Genomic DNA, 21,571 nt, shown 5'->3' with positions numbered 1-21,571 from the left:
CCCCTCCCCATCCCGGGAAAGCTCCTGCTGGATCAGACTAGGAGACTAGATTGCCCAGCGCCCAGGCTCCAGCTTCTAGCAGCCAGCCATCCCCCTTCTTGCTGTCCAGGAATTCATATTCAGTGGACTACTGCCTCTGAAAATAAAGTTCCATACAGCCATACAGTCCATACATACTCAAGGATACCAGAAGGGTCTTAAATTGTCTCTTTGTGTGTGTGTGTGGGGGGGGTCATGTAAGGTGGGTAGGATGCAATGAATGCTGCCTACTTTTCAGGCAGATTTTTGCATTCGTTGAATTCATTGGCAAGTTATCACAATAAATATCATTGAAATGGGCTTGTCACAATGATACATATGCTTGAATAAAGAAATCTAACAACTAGTAACTGATCAACAGAAAAAAACCAATAGTACCCTTATCAATTAGCCTTGTCTACAGTTGTCGGGGGAGGGTATAGCTCAGTCCCCCTGGTGAAACGTAGGGAGGCTCTGTCCATGAGAACATAAGAGCAATGCCGGGTTGGACCAAAGGCCTATCTAGTCCACAGGGGCCAACCAGTGGCCTCCGGGAAGGCTTCCCCTGATGACATCTCTCCCAGTCTCCTACTGCTGCTGTGCTGGGACAGTGTTCTGCTAACCAGGCTGACGGGAGCCAGCTGTGAGTCTGGGCTGGTGGAAGCACCCATCTTGTGCGCTATACTGCAACGGGCCACTGGCCTTGAAACTGATGGGGGGAGCTGCTTCGGGGGAGCGTTGAGGGTCACTTTACTGTTGTTGTGACCCTCTTATGAAGGGGGCCATCTCCCTGTTAGTGCGAGTGCCTGGTATTGGATTAGAGATGTTGTGAAGGTTCCCCTTATGACCTGGAGTCTACTAGCAGCCCCCCCTTCATGGATCACTGCCTTGTTGTGGCAAGTGGGCTTGCGTAACTCAGTGAAGCCATAAGCTATGCCATGCAGGGCCACCCAAGACGGACAGGTCATGGCAGAGAGTTCTGAGAAAATGTGGTCCACTGGAGAAGGAAATGGCAGCCCACTCCAGTATTCTTGCCAAGAAAACCCCATGAAACGTATCACAAGGCTAAAAGATATGATGCCGGAAGATGAGCCCCTCAGGTCAGAAGGTGTCGAATATACTACTGGGGAAGAGCAGAGGGAATTTCCAAGCAGCGCCAGAAAGAGTGAAGCGGCTGGGCCAAAGCCGAAAGGACACTCAGCTGTGGATGAGTCTGGTGGTGAAAAGAAAATCCAATGCTGTAAATAACAATATTGTTTAGGAACCTGGAATGTAAGATCAATGAATCAAGGTAAGCTGGAGGTGGTCAAACATGAGATGGCAAGATCGAACATCGACGTCTTGGGAATCAGCCAACTAAAATGGACACGCATGGGCAAATTTAATTCAGGTGACCATTATATCTACTACTGTGGGCAAGAATCCCTTAGAAGAAATGGAGTAGCACTCATAGTCAACAAAAGGGTGGGAAAAGCAGTACTGGTGTACAATCTCAAAAACGATAGAATGATCTCAGTACGAATCCAAGGCAAACCATTCAATATCACAGTAATTCAAGTCTATGCCCCAACCACTGAGGCCAAAGAAGCTGAGGTTGATCGGTTCTATGAAGACCTCCAACACCTTCTAACACCAAAAAAAGATGTCCTCTTCATCATAGGGGATTGGAATGCTGAAGTAGGAAGTCAAGAAATCACCAGGATAACAGGCAGGCATGGCCTTGGTGTACAAAATGAAGCAGGACAAAGGCCAATAGAGTTCTGCCAAGAGAACACGCTGATCATAGCAAACACTCTTTTCCAACAGCACAAGAGGCAACTCTACACATGGACATCACCAGATGGTCAATATCGAAATCAGATTGATGATGTCCTTTGCAGCCAAAGATGGAGAAACTCCATACAGTCAGTAAAAACAAGATCTGGAGCTGACTGTGGCTCAGATCATGAGCTTCTTATCGCAAAATTTCGGCTTAAATTGAAGAATGTAGGGAAAACCACTAAACCATTCAGGTATGACCTAAATCATATCCCTTATGAATATACAGTGGAGGTAAGGAATAGATTTAAGGGATTAGACCGGGTAGACAGAGTGCCTGAGGAACTATGGACGGAAGTCCGTAACATTGTTCAGGAGACAGCAACTCAATCCATCCCAGAGAAAAAGAAATGCAAGAAAGCAAAGTGGCTGTCTGATGAGGCTTTACAAGTAGCTGAGGAAAGAAGGGAAGCGAAAAGCAAGGGAGAAAGGGGAAGATATAGCCAACTGAATGCAGAGTTCCAGAGAATAGCAAGGAGAGACAAGAAGGCCTTCTTAAATGAACAGTGCAAAGAAATTGAGGAAAACAACAGAATGGGAATGTCAGGGTGGACACTGAGCCCATAGAATCCCAGAGTAGTTCTGATTCTGAGGAACAGCAGTCGCTCCTGGGAGAGGAGTGCACTCCTCTTTCCCAGGGCTCACAGCTGACGGAGATTCCTCCCACCAGCATTCCTAGATTAGAAAGCAGTCCAGGGAGTGACCAAGCAGAGATAGCAGACTTGGTGGATGCGCGACGCAGACTGAACAACTGAACAACAACTCTGCATATAAGATAAATAAGCAGGGTGACAATATGCAGCCTTGTCGTACTCCTTTCCCAATTTTGAACCAATCGGTTGTTCCATGTCTGGTTCTTACTGTTGCTTCTTGACCCTCGTACAGGTTTCTCAGGAGACAGGTAAGGTGGTCTGGTACTCCCATCACTTTAAGAATTTGCCACAGTTTGTTGTGATCCACACAATCAAAGGCTTTAGCGTAGTCAATGAAGCAGAAATAGACGTTTTTCTGGAATTCTCTTGCTTTCTCCATGATCCAGCAAATGTTGGTGATTTGATCTCTAGTTTCTCTGCCTCTTCGAAACCCCGCTTGTACTTCCAGTAGTTCTCGGTTCGCATACTGCTGAAGCCTAGCTTGTAGGATTTTGAGCATCACCTTGCTGGCATGTGAAATGAGCGCAATTGTACGGTAGTTTGAACACTCTTTGGCATTGCCCTTCTTTGGAATTGGAATGTAAACTGACCTTTTCCAGTCTTGTGGCCACTGTTGAGTGTTCCAGATTTGTTGGCATATTGAATGCAGCACTTTAACAGCATCATCTTTTAGGATTTTAAATAGCTGAGCTGGAATACTATCATCTCCACTAGCTTTGTTGTTACTAATGCTTCCTAAGGCCCACTTGACTTCACTCTCGAGGATGTCCGGCTCAAGTTCAGTGACCGCACTATCATGGCTATCAAGGACATTACTATCATGGCTATCAAGGACATTAAGATCTTTCCTGTATAGTCCTTCTGTGTATTCTTTCCACCTCTTCTTAATCTCATCTGCTTCTGTGAGGTCCCTGCCTTCTTTGTCCTTTATCATGCCCATCTTTGCACAAAACGTTCCCTTGAGATCTCCAATTTTCTTGAAGAGATCTCTGGTCTTTCCCATTCTGTTGTTTTCCTCGATTTCCTTGCATTGTTCATTTAAGAAGGCCTTCTTGTCTCTCCTTGCTATTCTCTGGAACTCTGCATTCAGTTGGATATATCTTCCCCTTTCTTCCTTGCTTTTCGCTTCCCTTCTTTCCTCAGCTACTTGTAAAGCCTCATCAGACAGCCACTTGGCTTTCTTGCAATTCTTTTTCTTTGGGATGGATTTCGTTGCTGCCTCCTGAACAATGTTACGGACCTCCGTCCATAGTTCCTCAGGCACTCTGTCTATCAGGTCTAATCCCTGAAATCTATTCCTTACCTCCACTGTATATTCATAAGGGATATGATTTAGGTCATACCTGAATGGTTTAGTGGTTTTTCCTATGTTCTTCAATTTCAGCCGAAATTTTGCAAGAAGCAGCTCATGATCTGAGCCACAGTCAGCTCCAGGTCTTGTTTTTACTGACTGTATAGAGCTTCTCCATCTTTCGCTGCAAAGGACATCATCAATCTGATTTCGATATTGACCATCTGGTGATGTCCATGTGTAGAGTCATCTCTTGTGCTGTTGGAAAAGAGTGTTTGCTATGATCAGCGTGTTCTCTTGGCAGAACTCTATTGGCCTTTGTCCTGCTTCATTTTGTACACCAAGGCCATGCCTGCCTGTTATCCCAGTGATTTCTTGACTTCCTACTTTAGCATTCCAATCCCCTATGATGAAGAGGACATCTTTTTTTGGTGTTAGTTCTAGAAGGTGTTGGAGGTCTTCATAGAACCGATCAACCTCAGCTTCTTCGGCATCAGTGGTTGGGGCATAGACTTGAATTACTGTGATGTTGAATGGTTTGCCTTGGATTCGTACTGAGATCATTCTATCATTTTTAAGATTGTACCCCAGTACTGCTTTTCCCACCCTTTTGTTGACTATGAGTGCTACTCCATTTCTTCTAAGGGATTCTTGCCCACAGTAGTAGATATGATGGTCACCTGAATTAAATTCGCCCATTCCTGTCCATTTGAGTTCACTGATTCCCAAGATGTCAATGTTCAATCTTGCCATCTCATGTTTGACCACCTCCAGCTTACCTTGATGCATTGATCTAACATTCCAGGTTCCTAAACAATATTGTTCTTTACAGCATCGGATTTTCTTTTCACCACCAGACACATCCACAGCTGAGTGTCCTTTCGGCTTTGGCCCAGCCGCTTCACTCTTTCTGGCGCTACTTGGAAATACCCTCTGCTCTTCCCCAGTAGTATATTGGACACCTTCCGACCTGAGGGGCTCATCTTCCGGCGTCATCTCTTTTAGCCTTGTGATACATTCCATGGGGTTTTCTTGGCAAGAATACTGGAGTGGGTTGCCATTTCCTTCTCCAGTGGACCACATTTTCTCAGAACTCTCTGCCATGACCTGTCCGTCTTGGGTGGCCCTGCACGGCATAGCTTATGGCTTCACTGAGTTACGCAAGCCCCTTCGCCACAACAAGGCAGTGATCCATGAAGGGGATATGCAGAGTACATCATGAGAAACGCCGGGTTGGATGAATCACAGGTTGGAATTAAGATTGCCGGGGGAATTATCAACAGCCTCAGATACGCAGATGATACCACCCTAATGGCAGAAAGCAAAGAGGATCTAAAGAACCACTTGTTGAGAGTGAAAGTGGAGAGTGCAAAAGCTGGTCTGAAACTCAACATTAAAAAAACTAAGATCATGGCATCTGGCCCCATCACTTCCTGGCATATAAAAGGGGAAGAAATGGAAGCAGTGACAGATTTTATTTTCTTGGGCTCCAAGATCACCGCAGACAGTGACTGTAGCCATGAAATTAAAAAACGCTTGCTCCTTGGGAGGAAAGCTATGGCAAACCTAGACAGCATAGTAAGAAGCAGAGACATCACCTTGCCGACAAAGGTCCGTCTAATCAAAGCTATGGTTTTCCCAGTAGCAACGTATGGCTGTGAGAGCTGGACTGTAAGGAAGGCTGAGCGCCGAAGAATCGATGCTTTCGAACTGTGGTGCTGGAGAAGACTCTTACGAGTCCCCTGGACTGCAAGGAGGTCAGATCAGTCCATCCTAAAGGAAATCAACCCTGAGTGCTCATTGGAAGGACAGATACTGAAGCTGAAGCTCAAATATTTTGGCCACATAATGCGAAGAGAAAACTCCCTGGAAAAGACCCTGATGCTGGGAAAGATTGAAGGCAAAAGGCGAAGGGGACGGCAGAGGATGAGATGGCTAGATAGCATCACCAATGCAATGAATATGAACTTGAGCATGCTCCAGGAGAGGGCGGAGGACAGGAAGGCCTGGCATGCTCTGGTCCATGGGGTCACGAAGAGTCGGACACGACTGAACGACTGAACAATAACAACTACTACCAGCCACCCAATTGAGGAGAAGATGAGAATGAAACTTTTGAAAAGCAAATTGCCAGTGTTTCAAGGAAGCAGGATGTAGTAGTAAAGGGGGACTTCAATTGCCCCGATATTTGTTGGGAGACAAATTCTGCAAAACATGGCCCCTGCAGGAAATTCCTGTTGCTGATAATTTCCTCCTACAGAAAGTGGAGGAAGGAAGGATCAGCTATCCTTGACTTGATCCTAACCAGCAGAGATGACTTAGTGGATCCAGTAGCAGTTACAGGAACTCTGGGGGAAAGTGACCATATTATACTTGAGTTCTTGATTCTAAAGGAAGCAAAAGTCGAGTGTAGCCAAACGTGTACCCTGGATTTTAGAAAAGCCAATTTTAATAAACTCAGAACAATGATCATCTGAGAATGTAGGACACAGAATCATGGGCTCAAGTGACAGGAAGCCAGATTCCGGCTGAACATCAGGAAAAACTTCCTGACTGTTAGAGCAATACGACAAAGCAACCAATTCCCTGGGGAGGTGGTGGGCTCTCCCACACTGGAGGCAGTCAAGATGAAGCTGGACAGCCACCTGTCAGGGTCAGGGATGCTTTGACTTGGATTCCTGCAGTGAGCAGGGGGTTGGACTTGATGGTCTTATAGGCCCCTTCCAACCCTATGATTCTATGATTCTATGAACAGTGTCTGAGTGTGGATCTCTTTGGGTGGGAAGTGCCTTCTTAGCCTTAGACACTATCTTATCCAATGTCTAAAGATTCCTTATAAGTGGGTGTATAGATCTTGTTGGAATGTGTACAAGTTCGTACATGGGTTTACAAGAGCACATCACGTAACCGGAGACAGAGAGGAAGGTTTCCACCTGGTGGCAGTGGAAAGGGCCACAAGGAAGGAAAGGCAAAAAGGAGTGGGGGGGCAGTATTTCTCCTGGATTCCCTTCCACATGTGGAATAGCAAAGGGAACCTGCACTGATCCATGACAGCTTGAAACTGGTATGTCCCTCAGAGACTCTGCAGGTTCCTTTCCCCTTCTGATCATAGGCTGCAAGGTGGCCAGGTTCAGTCCCCTGGGGAGGGGGGCATATCCCCTTTTCTGCCCTTAGCCAGCAACCTACTTCTCCTGCATTCTTCACTCAACATAGAACCCTCTGGATTTCTTCAGCAGGAGGAAGAGCTCAGCAGATACTGTGAACCAGATGGATCTTATGCTGGAGACACGTCCCCTGAAACATTCCCAGGGCAGTCATTTGCTATCTCTCCATGGCACTTCACTCAAGTCTGAACTCTACATCGGGAAGGACTCGGGGTGTGGGAAGAAGGGGGTCCCACTGGAAGCTGCATGTGAAACTGCCACTTCATAAGAGATGGATAAACCTGATTTCCCATCAGTCAGTCATCAGTTAGTGACGCAAACAAAGAAACCATTTCTTTAACTGGCCATCCAGCCTCTGCTTAAATCGCTCTGAAGAACATAAGCAGAGCCCTACTGGATCAGACCAAGGGTCCATCTAGTCCAGTATTCTGCTCACACAGTGGCCGACCAGCTGCCTGTGGGAGGCCCACAAGTTGGACATGAATGCAGTATAGCACCCTCTTGCTGATGTTCCCAGCCACTGGTGTCCCTAGGCATGAATTTGACTAATCCCCTTTTAAAGCCATCCACAGAGAGGTCGGTAACAGGGCTCAGGAACTCTTGTAGTCGCAAACTCCATATTTTGACTGTGTGCTGTGTGAAGAAGGACTTCCTTTCATCTGGCCAGAATCTCCCACCACTCAGCTTCGTAGGATGACCCCACTGGGTTCTAGTAACACGAGAGAGGGAGAAAACTTTCTCCCTATCCCCTTTATCCACACCATGCATAATTTTGTACATCTCCGTCTTGTCGCACCTTTTTTCTCAGCTCAACAGTCCCAGATGATGTAACTTCCTTCATAAGGGAATTTCTCCAGTCCATTGTTCCTTCTTGTTGCTCTTTTCGGCATTATTTCTCACTCTACAATATGCTTTTTTAGGTGTAGTGACCAAAACTGTATACAGTATTCCAAATGTGGTAGCACCATTGATTTGTAGAGGGGCAATATGATCTTGGCAGTTTTATTTTCACTTCCTTTCCTAATTACGCCTAACATGGAATGTGCCTTCTTCACAGCAGCCGCACACTAGATCGACATTTCCATCGAGCTGTCCACTACAACCCTGAGATCTCCTTCTTGGTCAGTCACTGTTAGCTCAGATCCCATCAGCGTATATGTGAAGTTGGGATTTTTTGCCCCAGCGTGCATCTCTTTACACTTGCTTACATTGAGCCACATTTGGCATTTTGTTCTCCTAATTTGGAGAAATAGAATCATAGAATAGTAGGGTTGGAAGGGGCCTACAAGGCCATCGAGTCCAACCCCCTGCTCAATGAAGGAATCCAAGTCAGAGCATCCCTGACAAATGGCTGTCCAGCCTCGTCTTGAAGGCCTCCAGTGTGGGAGAGCCCACCACTTCCCCAGGTAATTGGTTCCATTGTCGTATTCCTCTAACAGTCAGGAAGTTTTTCCTGATGTTCAGCCAGGATCTGGCTTCCCGTCTTGGGTGGCCCTGCACGGCATAGCTTATGGCTACACTGAGTTACGCAAGCCCCTTCGCCACAACAAGGCAGCGATCCATGAAGGGGGCTTCCTGTCACTTGAGCCCATTATTCCGTGTCCTGCACTCTGGGATGATCAAGAAGAGATCCTGGCCTTCTTCTCTGTTTGATCCTTTTGGAGCTCCTCACAATCCCTTTTTGTTTTAACCACCCTAAATAATTTGGTGTCATCAGCAAATGTAGCTACCTCAGTACTCACTCCTAATTCACCCATTTATGAACAAGTTGAAAAACATTGGTCCCAATACAAAACCCTGTGGGTTCTCCATTGGAAGAATTTACCATTTAATCCTACTCTCTGCTTTCTGTTCTTTAAATTAAATTAGCACCAAATCCACTGCTGTGTTGTTGAGTTGTGTAACATTTGTTGCAGACAATTTAGCTCCCGAAAAAACTGCATTGGAAGAAACTGCATTGAATTCGTTGTACCTCTGGTTTAATTCAAACAGAGTAATGCTGGGGATGGTGAGTGAGCAATATTCAAGCTGGCCAAGATCTTCTGAACACCGGTTCACCACTCATCTTGGATGCGATTCCCGTTCATGTTTGTGATCGCTGCTAGTCTTGCATGAATGGGAAAACTGTGCAAAGCAAGCAGCGATTGAACATGAAAGTTGTGCAAAAATCCCAACATTTGTGCAAATTTCCCTCATACACCAAAGCAGGAATGACTTAGAAATTTATGTAAATTTGGAAAATTGCGCACATTGAATGGGGAAAGCTGCGCAAATCAAAAGCAAGCACGTATTTGGTATTTGCGAACATTTTCAGCAGACACATGCTCGCACTTGCTGCCCTACTTTTCTCCCTTTCTCATAGCACCTAGAATTCAAAATCATCCCAGAAAATTGATCAGTAATAGATTCAGGACAGACAGAAAAAACGTGTCTTGACACATTACATACTTAACATGCCATCATTCGCCCAGAGAACCTTACTTGATGAGGGCCAATAAACTGAAGCTGAATCCTGATAAGACAGAGACCTTATGGGTTGGCAGTTCCCAGGTCTGGGAATTGGGGTGTTTGCCTGTTCTGGATGGGGTTGCACTCCCTCTGAGGGAGCAGATCTGTAGTTTGGGGCTGCCCTTTGTCACTGGAGGCCAAGGTGACCTCGGTGGCCCGAGCGCCTATTACCAACTCCGGTTGGCATGCCAACTATGCCCGTTCCTGGATAGGGATGGCCTAGTCACGGTGATCCATGCACCGATAACCTCACGATTAGACCTCTGCAATGAGCGCTATGTGGGGCTGCCTTAATGCATCACTCAGAAGCTGCAGCTAGTGCAGAATGCGGCAGCCAGACTGCTCGCTGGGACACCCAGCCATGCTCACATAACTGCTAAAAGAACTGCACTGGCTGCCTATCAGCTACTGAGCCGCATACAAGACTATGCTATTATCATATAAAGCGCTAAACACCTTGGGACCAGGATACCTTGCAGACTGCCTTCCCGTAAATATACCAGGTCATGCCCAAGATCATCAGAGGAGCCCTTGCTGCTCATTCCAAAATGAAAGGAATGTCACCATGGAGGTTCCTGACGGCGGGCCTTCTCTGTAGCAGCACCCGCCCTCTGGAAAACCCTCCCCATGCAGTTCCGGGGCAGAACATGTGGCATCTTCCAGGCGCCTCCTGAAAACGCGCCTTTTCTCCCAGGCTTTCCTTGGGCCGTAACTGCTGTGGGGTTTTACTTTGGTTTTACATGCTACCTCTAAACTTTTTAAGTCTTGTGTTTTATCATGTTGTATTTAATGGTTTTAATTGTTGTGCACTGCCCAGAGAGCCTCGGCTGTTAGGCAGTATATAAATGTAATAAATAATAATAATTAATGAATACATAAATTAGTTATGGGGCAGATTGGAAATGTATTAAATGAATAAATACACGTGCGTGATTTGTTATCAGGAGATATGTTAATGTTCATTACTTAGCTTTAAAAGACAATTGTAAACAGAGCTCCTCTCTCTCTCACTTTCTGGACAGTCACAGTCAACTGGGAGGGGACCTTGGAGAGAGGGGCAGGAAAAGAAGACCCCCAACGACAACCAAAAACCACCAGACCCTCAGGATGCATCTGTGTGTTTATTGTCAAGGAAAGGGAGGGTGATGGTGCCGCAAAGTTGGCACCATCAGTGAAAATGGGGTGGGGTGCAGAGGTGGGTTCAGGTAGGATAGGATAGTAGCAATAGTAGGCATCATAGGAATAGATCGGTGGGCTCTGGTGACAACTCAGGATGGGCTGCTGTCTGTGCTTCTAGGAATCTTTCAAGGTTCTGCTGTGGGAAAGAGAGAGAGAGTCAGAGACACTAAGACGAGAGGTGGATCTTCCATCCAGCGACTGGGCCCAACCCTAACGCTGACCCGAACCCAGCAAACGGCTAAGCCGAGCCAGCTGTCCGTTGTGGGAAGGAGGTGGGACAGGCGAAGGGGAAGTGGCTGAATCCCCTTCGCTTCCCTGATGGAGGGGCAAAGGGGACTCAGCCGGCTTCGGCCACCCCGCCTCCTTCTCCCAGCGGGGATGGAGGTGGGGCAGCCTGAGCAGAGGGAGACTCGCGCGCGTGCTGGGAGAGCGGCCACCTTCCCCGGTGCAGGCGATGCCCAACGCTCTTCATCCCCGTTGCTGTCTCTAGTCTCAGGTTCTGCACCCTGCACAAGAGGAGGAGGAGGAGGAAGAGGAAGAGGTGAAGAAGCCCCCGCCAGAGCCGAAGTCTGAACAACTCTTCATGCTGCTTCCATTTGTACAAGTCCAGTGTTCACTGCTACTTTCTACGTCCCCGGAGGAGAATGAATAAGCACACATCTTTTCTGAGATGCTTTCACTGTTCGGCTTGCTTAGTGGAGCGAGCCCCCTCCCCCTCGCCTTCCCCTGGATCTCAATTTGATCACCGGGTGTTTATGGCTGCTCAGCTCCTCACCGTGAGTTCTTGGACAGACGCATGGCGCTGTTCTCCCATCGGGGAGTGAGCGCCGCCACCTTCCACAACACTGGGATGAGGGGCGACTGTTTGGACCCCAGAAGGATGTCCTGCTTTCCACCACGAGATGGGGCCAGGCTGCCACGTCTGCTGCAACCACCTGGAATCGCCTGTTATCTAGAGGCGCTTGGGCCCTTCGCTCAAGGCCAGGCGCCATCCCTGCTGACTGGGAGGTGCTAACAGCTGGAGTTGGTGGGGGGTTCCGGCCTCTGGGAGGCCAGGGCGGTCTTTGAAAGGAGGCTGAGGCATGGCGTCTCCCTTCGCCCTGGCGGCCCTGGACCTGCAGATGGCTGGGTGCTCTGCAGGGAGATCCATACTTCGGGATGTGAGGACAGGCCAGGTAGCTTTCTTACTTTGCTTGGGTGTGCGTTCATACAGCTCTGTGTATACGGCTGAGTAATTTGGCTTTGTGCCCCCTTGTGTAACTTGCTACTTCCATTCTCCCCTTTCCCTTGACCCCTTTATTTCTGTCTTAATAAACCTTTATCCAACCTTTAGTTAGTGTGATTTCTCTGCAGAGCCTCAGTGCTAATTTCAGTGCCTCTCGGCTGAGGACAGTGGCTACTGGGTATTTGGGGGACTGGAAGGCCGGATTTGGCCAGCCTGATTTAGTAGGAGAGCTGGAATCAGGTCCAGAGAGGCCCTATCTTACAGGACAGTTGGCGCTGGTCCCAGCGGATCCTCCACAATCCTTTTAGAAACTAGCCACAGACATGACCAAAGAGGTCCAGCAGCAAGGAGAACAGGAATCCCAGCTTGGTCCCTTCTGTACTTTGCCCTTTTCCCTTGAGGGGCAGAGAACCATGGACAGTGACTTCATAAATGCCGGACTTGCAGGGCCCCATAACGCTCTGCCCCCCCTGGCCACAGGTTGTCTTTTCCGATCTCCCCTGCCCACCCGCAAGCCCCGCTGCTTCCACGCGGTGCAGGAGGCGCTCCAGCCTCCAAGGCCTCCTGCTGCTTCGTTTCACTCTAGAGGGTAAGAGAGGGCCGGCAAAGCCCCCCGAAGCCGTTTCAGGGAGGCGAGAGATCCAGGGAAGGAAGCCAGCTGGAGAATCTCAGGAGCCACCTGCAGGATTAGAGGCTCACAGCGACTTGTGCGAGTCACTGTCTTTCCCACCCAGCCCCGGGCACAAACACAGGGGCGCGGCCGGGGGCTTGCGTGCTGGCAGAGGGGCGGAGAGAAGGGGTGGCGATTCCCGGACGAGCAGGCCTGGCTCACCTTAGACGGGGTTGAAGCAGGCTCTCATGCACGCCCAGCTGCAGCACTTCTTCCGTCTCGGGCACTGTGCATCCTCCTTGCAACGAGCTATGCACACTGTCACAGTACCCGGAGGAGCCGTGGGGCACTTTCCTGGCCGTTCTGCAACACAGAACAACCAGTGGCTGTGAGACGTTCCCAAGAAGAGGGGCTGCAGCTCCTGTGTGTTCCAGTGGCCGGAGAATCACAGCTCCCCAAGGCAGACACAGCTGGGTGGAGGGGGACAGTCATCTCCTCCTGCCACCGTGCCACCCTGCTCCTGGCTGGAAGCCTCCAGGCCAGCAGCCTGGAGGGAGTGCGTGGCGAGAGGAGGAGCAGCCAAAGCCACCCAGTGATTTTAAGGTGCTAGTCAGCTTTGGTGCCCGGCAGGCGACAGATGATGCCGAGTCCTGATGCTGGGCCTAAGAATCCAAACCGAATGGGGGGGTGCCCTAAGCAGGCTCAAAATGTCCTGTTGTGCACCCCCAGCAGCTGTGCCTTCAGGGCAGCATGAACAGCAGTGGGAATGTACAGGATCCGCTGTGGAGTCCCCTTAGTCATCCCCAGGCAAGTCATTTCTCACCCTTCCATAACACAGAAATGTCTACACTAGGTATACAACGCTAGTCTGTACATCTGGAAGGATTGGGGTGTGGGAAGAAAAGGATCCCATTAACTGCTGTGCACAGAGCAGCAGCGTGAGGCAAATAAGCCTTTGCAGTGATAGAAGCGGAGAGATCCTCTGGGTCTGAAAAGGATCACTCACCATCATCATCAGAGGCAGAGGACATCACGGCACAGAGAGCGAGCAGCCCCACGAGGAGGAAGACGAGGCCACCAGACTTCATGGTGAGGCAGGGCTGAGTGTTCATCAAACCTTCCCCATGCCTTTAATACCCATCCCAGCCGGAAATGAAAAGGGGTGCCTCCCCCCCCCCCCGGCTGCACAGGAAAACAGTGGAACATGGAGCAGGTGGCAAATGCTCCAGGCTTCTAACACAACAGGAGACACTCGGGGGTCGAGGTCCTGCCACCAGGTGACGTCAGGAGAGGTCATTTCTCAATAAATGTTCCTATTTCCAAATTGGAGAATCTGGGGAAACTAGTTTAAAAGAACAAATGCATCAGAAATTCAGGACGGAGGTCCTGCCCCTGGGCATCTCTGGGGCGACGGTGGGAGATCACAAGGGCAAAGGGTGCGTTCTTGTTTGCTATGGCCTCTTCTGACACCACACACACGGGCACCCTGTGTATTCCAGTGGTCTGCAGAAGGCTGTCTTGCATTTGTAAAGGTCCTTCTTTATTAACGTATTGAACAGTATAGCCCTCCTCACAGGCCTTGACTCCCGTCCCCTGATCATCTTCGTTGCCCTCCTCTGAACCCTCTCCAGCATGTCTGCACCCTTCTTAAAGTGCGGCGCCCAGAACAGCCGCCCAGCCTCTGCTGAAATAGCTCAGGCGAAGGAGAAACATGTTGCGCAATATGTTTTGTCCGACCACGCTTGAGACAGAAGACAACTGCGAGCTTTAAGCAGGACTCCAACTTAATACTACCCGGCATCTTCTGCTTACAGGAAAAGTAAATGGGCAAAAGTGAAACCAAAGCCAGCACCCCAGCTCCCTCCATGCATTAAGCATTTAGTGGTCTTTCAGCTAGTTCTTTTCTCCTCCACACCCTGGGTTTTAACTAATGGCTGCAGTTAATTCTAGCACCCCTTCTCAACAGGCAGGCAGACAGTTGTCCTCACATCCTGCTTGTGGCTTTCCTGTGCGCAGCTGGTTGGCCACTGTGTGAACAGAATGCTGGACCAAATGGGCCTTGGTCTGATCCAGCACAGTTTTTATGTTCTTCTGTTAACCTAGTCATAGAATCATAGAAGCTCAGGGCTGGAAGGGGCCTACAAAACCATTGAGTCCAACCCCCTGCTCAATGCAGGAAGCCTGATTCCCAGGCGGTCTCCCATCCAAGTACTAACCAGGGCTGACCCTGCTTAGCTTCCGAGTGCCCATTTTATTCAATAGCCTATGGAGACGTTCCCCTGACAAAAGCTGAGTTAGAATATCTGCTAACATATCTTTTGTAGGGCAATACTGCAGGTCTACAAACCCCTGTTCCTGTGATATTTCACATGCATATGCTTGGTTCCGGGGAATGAGTGTCCAGGTTTGGATGTCATTGACTGACTTCATTCTTCCTCTGCTGCCATTGTGCTGTTATTGCCTTCCTCTTCTGCTGTGGGCAGTACACCAGCAGAGTCCCTGTTCTGTCCCAAGAGCCCAAGACCACGTACAGACATTCCAAATTCGGACTTACCCAGACAGTACGTCTAGAGAGGGAGATGGATTATGGCAACCGCCTCTCCTTGGTCCACATGTCTTTGCTGGTGCTCTACCAAACACCTGGGTGGGCACAGCGAGGACAAAGTAACCCCACCTAACTCTCCCACCCAGGTCTCACTAAGGCACACTAGTGCATGGATGACAGAGATCTTATTTCGAATCAACCTGATATTAATTAATTTATAGCACCAGCAGATTGAGGGCACACTGACAGAGCTACCATTGTCCACCCAGTTGGGGAGAAAACCAGATGTGTAGACAGACACCATCTCCCATCACCCACATCTCCTTAGCTGGCTTGTGGACCCCCACCCAATGCCATATCTCTGCTAGGGATGTTGGATACATCTGTTTGGGGGATGGAGTTGGATGAGTTTTCCTAGGTTTGGCCCCCTGGACTTTGTTCTGGTTCCCACTGTGGCACCCGACTCTGTCTGCAGCGTGTTGGGCTAGTCCACAGATTTGCCAGTTATTTTGCACATTTTTCCTGCAGATTCCACAATTTGCACAAATTTCGGAGCAGTTTGCACACGTCTCTGAGCAATTTCTGCAAACTATGGCCGAATTTGCAAAGATTTGGCTGTAATTTCCACAAATTACAGCCAAACCCCATCACCTTCTCCCCAATGACTTCCTCCTCCCAAGCACATTTGTGAAAGTTTGAGGCCTACAGAGGCAAAGGAAAACCCCCATCAGGCTTGGGGGTTTCCCATCACACACCAATGTAGATGAAAGAAAAGGAGATGCATTGAAGTAAAAGAAACAAATGAAAACAGAATCTCCTCAGAGAGCTTCACGGTCTCTGAGGCTTAAGAGGTGACATGCCTCTCAGGTACAGACTTAACACAAAACAGGTCTCAAGAAGCTGCACACTTCTTGGCCAGATCTTAGTTACCCAAAGGTGGGGCATTAAATGACTAAATGTACAGTTAGTCCCTGTTTGTCGCACAGTTCCAGATCGATATACACTGCAACTGGCCCACTGAGGCAACGGTGAGACAGCGTCAGCCAGGCCCAAGCCTGAGCCTGCTGGCTTACATCCTAAACCCAAACGGTTAAGTGTGACAGAACAAAGATAACTGCGCCTTGTCTAAGCCCTGGACCGTAAAATCCTTTCCCTGAATTTCACCCAACAATACTCACCACAACGCTATCAAGTACTTGGCCAGAGCACTTGGCACGTGTCCCGTGGATCGAGGGTACTGTTGCTATGTGCACGTACAAATGATCCAGATGCTACCACGCCCCTCCTCAACACTGGCAAGTTCAGGGGTTTCAGGGGTTTTATACTCTTTTTCCTTTGTTGGGGCCATGACACCAAAGAGGGGTTCAGCCAGCATGTTCTTCACTGATTACACATCATGTTCCCAATTTCCAGAATTGATGGCTGTTGGAGACAGGCTGGCATCTCCTTCCGACTCCCCAGTGTTTCTCAGTGTTGTTTCTGTGGTCATAACGTCCCATCCTCCATTATCAGAACATCTGCAGACACCCCTCTTTTATTGGCCCATTTCCATCTACTGTGACTGATACTTTGCCAATCTTCAGCACATACCAGACACCCCCCCCCCATTGGCCTTCCTTGCAATAAAGCCATTCACACACACCCTTTCCTGTCCTGGGCTGGAATACTTCATATGCACATGACATGGAATGGTGAAAAGTTAACCTTTTCACATTTCATGATGTTCTCAATGGATACTTAAATGTTTTGGGTTACAGGGCACATTCAGGATGTTTACAATTCATGTTACATCCAGGGTCAAACTTTGCATTCTATTTGCTTCACACCACATTTGTTACATTGCAAAAGACAACAAGAGCTGCAAGGAGGTCAAATCAGTCCATCCTAAAGGAAATCAACCCTGAGTGCTCATTGGAAGGACAGAGACTGAAGCAGAAGCTCAAATGTTTTGGCCACCTAATGCGAAGAGAAAACTCTCTGGAAAAGACCCTGATGCTGGGAAAGACTGAAGGCAAAAGGAGAAGGGGACGGCAGAGGATGAGATGGCTAGATAGCATCACCGATGCAATGAATATGAACTTGAGCACGCTCTGGGAGAGAGCGCAGGACAGGAAGGCCTGGCGTGCTATGGTCCACGGGGTCACGAAGAGTCGGACATGACTGAACGACTGAACAACAACAATTGAAGTCTACAGGGTTATCTACTAGGAGCAGGGAGAGACGTTAGAGAGGGAAGCAATCTTTACTGACAAAAATCGAGTAAAGGTAGATTTAAGAAATGAGAGAAATTAATAAAAGTGATAAGCTATTACAAGTAAAATGTAAAATGTCCCACTGTGCCAGCAGCACTTAGAATTCGGCCTAGAGATGGACTGGCAGCCTGCGTACATCCTAAAGCACGGACGTAATAGGATCGTGCTGGCCAGTCCCCGTTAACGTCTTGCTGCCCCGTTTTGGATCAGCTGAATTTTCCGGACCATTTTCAAAGGCAGCCCCATGGATCATGCATTGCAGTGATCCAAACGAGAGGTTAGCAGAGCATGCGTAAAAGTAGCTATTCCATCTCTGCCCAGGAAGAATCATAGCTGGTTTATCGGCCTAATCTAATAAAAGGTGCTCTGTGCCACCGAGGCTACCTGTGCGCCTCCAATGGCCAAGTTTGAGCAAAGACTTTGATCCTTCAGGAGAGTGCAGCCTGCTCCAGAACAGGCTGAACATCACTCATCTGGGAGAAGAAGCACTCATTGCCGCCACCTCTGTCTTATCTCAGGCTAGTGGTCCTCGTCCAATCCAGCACCGCACCCAGGCACTGGTTCAGAGCCACTGCCTCAGCTGGATCATGTGACGGAAAGGAGAGGCAGAGCTGCGTGTCATCCGCATATTGGTGACACCGCAGTCCATATCTCCGGATAACCTCCCCAGCAGTTTCATGTAGACGTTGAACACCACGGGGGATAAAATAGCGCCCTGTGGAACTCCACAGCATAAGTGCCAAGGGGCAGAGCCGTAGTTTCCCAGCACCGCCTTCAGGACCTGGCCACCCAAGGTGGGGCAGGACCTCTGCAGTGCCGTGCCTCCGAGTCCCAGCCCATCCAGGGCGATGCCATGGTAGATGCTATCGAAAGCTGCTGTGAGCCGCTGGTCGCTAGGCAGCCAGATCCAAGCCTCCTTCCTATGTTGTCCCCTGTATCCCTTTCCCAACGACACTCATCCTTGCAATCAATAGCCTCTTTTTCCGAGAGCAAAGCGCATGACAGGAGCCCTGAACCTGGATCAGTCCAGTGGTCTCTCTAGCCCAGGATCCTGTTTTCCACGCTGGCCAACGAGAAGCCCTAGCGGGGAGCCCACAGACAGAACCGGAGAGCAAGAGCACTTTGCCAGCATCCCTCCACGATTATGTTCCTGCCATTCCCAAACCTGGTAAAGGTCATCGCAACGGTGGAAATCATAGGGCAGTTTCCTTAATCAGTGTGGACACTCAAACATTATTCTGCTGATGGGCGTCCGCAGGTGATGCATCCATCCGGGCCTCCTGAGCCAGGGGCGTTTGCTTGCCAAGCACAGGGCGCCGATGACTGAAGGCTTGCAGCGACCGTGATCGCGCTGAGCACTAGAGGGACGGAGTCAGCTGCGGTTATTATCTTTGATATTGGGAACGCCAGGGACAAATCGCATCGGCACTTTATGTGTGAGACTGGAAAAATCTGGCCTTCCACAGGAATTTTTAGGATGGATTAGTTTTTATCTGTCTCTCCTGTGTCATGTGTGGTGAGAAATGGAATCCCCTCAGGTTCCTTTTGTTTAGTGAGGGGCACGAGGCAGGGAGCCCTTGGGACCCTTGGGACCCTTGGCGTGAGCCGTTAGGCAGAGCAGAGCAATGCATGGTTTTCTGCATGAGCAGGCTGAGTACAAAATGGCTTCCTATGCAGAGGATTTGTTGGTATCTATCAGGAGGTTGTGGTCTTCCTTGCCAATACTAATATGATTAATTTGTATCTTCGGTATACTTCCAGCTTATACCATCAATTGGTCACAGGGTGAATTAATGCCAGTAGATAGTATTAAGTTACTGAATGTAGTTACCTGGATGGCTGCTCAGGACAGAGAGGGCCTTTCCAGTGGTGGAACCCCGGTGTGGAATTACCTCCTCAGAGAGGTTTGCCTGGCACTTCATCATGGTCTTTTCGGCACCAAGGGAAGACCTTTTCATTTCCAAAGGCTTTTTCGTCTCTCAGTTTTAAAAACTGTGTTGGTGAGGGTTGTTTTTTTTAATCTTTGCAGCACTGCTGGCTTTTATCTTGGTTACTAGAATCATAGAATAGTATAGTAGAATAGTAGGGTTGGACGGGGCCTACAAGGCCATCGAGTCCAACCCCTTGCTCAATGCAGGAATCCAAGTTAGAGCATCCCTGACAGACGGCTGTCCAGCCTCGTCTTGAAGGCCTCCAGTGTGGGAGAGCCCACCACCTCCCCAGGTAATTGGTTCCATTGTCATATTGCTCTTACAGTCAGGACGTTTTTCCTGATGTTCAGCCAGAATCTGGCTTCCTGTTGTTAGATAAAAAAAAGTCCTTGCTTTCGGTTTAGAAGAAAAGGATGCCAGGCAGGCAGCAGTGGATCCAACACTATTTTATTGAACGTTTTGCAAAACGGGTGCAGAGCAGTCTGGACCCCGAGACACGTGTGCAAAAGCCTTTTATACCATATCACTTCTATTGTTCTTGCCAGTAACCAATGAAACAGTCAGTACATCAGCTTACCAAGTCAATAGCCAATAAACAGTCAGTATCAGCTTACCAAGCCGTTAGTCATGAGCGCGTCATTATGGTTCTCCTTTTGGCTCCGCCCACATTTTCCCGCCACTCGGGCTCCTACGTAACTGAGGCGCCAACGGTTATGGAGTCTCTTTTTCTCTAACAATTCCCTCCTTTAAGTCTTTACTCACGTCTTAAAGCGTTTAAAACGGAGCCTCTTTATTGGTACAATAAAGCAAGAGCATCTGTTTTGACAGAGCGGTTTCTATCAATCGCTGGGATAAGCCTCTAACACAGGGGATAATGCAACAACAAAATAATACCAGAACTACTACTACTACTACTACAAGCGAGATAAGGATTGAGGCTGCTAGGTGTTTCCATTTTCCAAACCACTTTTCTAACCAGGCGGTCACGGGGTTGTTAATCCCCGAATTCTCGGCTAATTCTTCAGACAAGGCGTTGAGGCCCTGCAAAGCCCTTGTTACCGTGCCACCTGGGGCAGTGTTGTGAGGGATGAAGGTGCAACACCGTCCACCTAGCATGACACAACCCCCCCTTTTTCTGCTAACATCATATCAAGAACATGCCGATTTTCCCAAGCCATTTGGCTGGTGGCATCTAGCTGCTCAGCCAATCCTTTTACAGCATCTCGGGTACAGTTTATAAACCTCTGTTGATTATAATAAACGTAATTGATCCAATCTACATTTTTGTTAATGGTCACCCACCAAAAAGGGTAGATTCAAATCCTGCAACAATTTGATTTCTTCCTTTGAACTCATCTGGCACTCCCCTTGGTACTCCTATGGAGTCAATGTATATTTGATCATCAAAAGGGGTTACTGATCGTTTCTGCCGGGGTTGGCTAGTCTTCTCTGCTGGATGATATGCAATTGAAAAGGGGACTGCCAACTGAACTAACCCACAAGCTCCGGACCAATTGGAGGGCAATACCTCATACAACTCTAGACCACCACAATACCACCAGAGATCAGCCTGTGGGACTGAAAGGGAATTATTCCTAAAGCGGGTGGAATTAACACATCTTATTTTACTCGTCAGGTTCCCTATACGCCCCTCTGTGTCTGCAAGGTTTCGGTGTATGCATCCGGTATGGTTTCTTCTTTGCAAGAAGACTGTGGAAGGTCTGACGTGATCCTTTAATTTGAGTGGGGGGTATAATTTATTGAGGGTTTGGCATTCCTCCTCTCCCCATGCATCAGGGTGTTGGAACAAACGGATCACGCAGGTGAGGAGGGAAGGAGTGTCCCACCCCAGAGGAAAAGGCAGCACCTTTGCTACTGATCTTCCTGTGGCACAAACAAAACAGTCAGACTTATTTAAGGACTTGGCTGTATACTTTATCCACTCTAACCACACATTATCAGTTTCCTCTGTTATTGGGATTCCTAACCTGGTTCTCCAGGGACGCCTCTCTTTCTCGGGGATCTGTACCAGAAGTGGTTTGAGGGGTGTAGGTGTGACATTTTGGGGTTTTATCTTAAAGCTGTCAAGCCCAAGTCCTTGAGGTATCACCATCCATGTTAATATTTCTTTGACTAACATTACCAACACCACCCACAATACTTGCTTCATATTACAAGTTTTTTGTAATTCGAACCCGAGCTTTTCCCAGATGTTGTGACTTGTATATTACAGGTGATTGTGGCTCCTGGATGGCTTCTTCGCCTGTGTCCCTGGCAGCTTCCGGAGGGGTGCCAGGGAGCAAAGGACCGTTGCCCGTGTCCTTCTGTTCTTTCCAGGTGACAGAAGGAAGCAAGGGTCGCCTAAATGGCTTTATCC

Source organism: Heloderma suspectum, chromosome 4, assembly GCF_057233095.1.
Source record: "Heloderma suspectum isolate Gila_16-S chromosome 4, 16-S_ref, whole genome shotgun sequence".
In the NCBI taxonomy this organism is placed as follows: domain Eukaryota; kingdom Metazoa; phylum Chordata; class Lepidosauria; order Squamata; family Helodermatidae; genus Heloderma; species Heloderma suspectum.
This window is presented reverse-complemented; position numbering follows the sequence as displayed.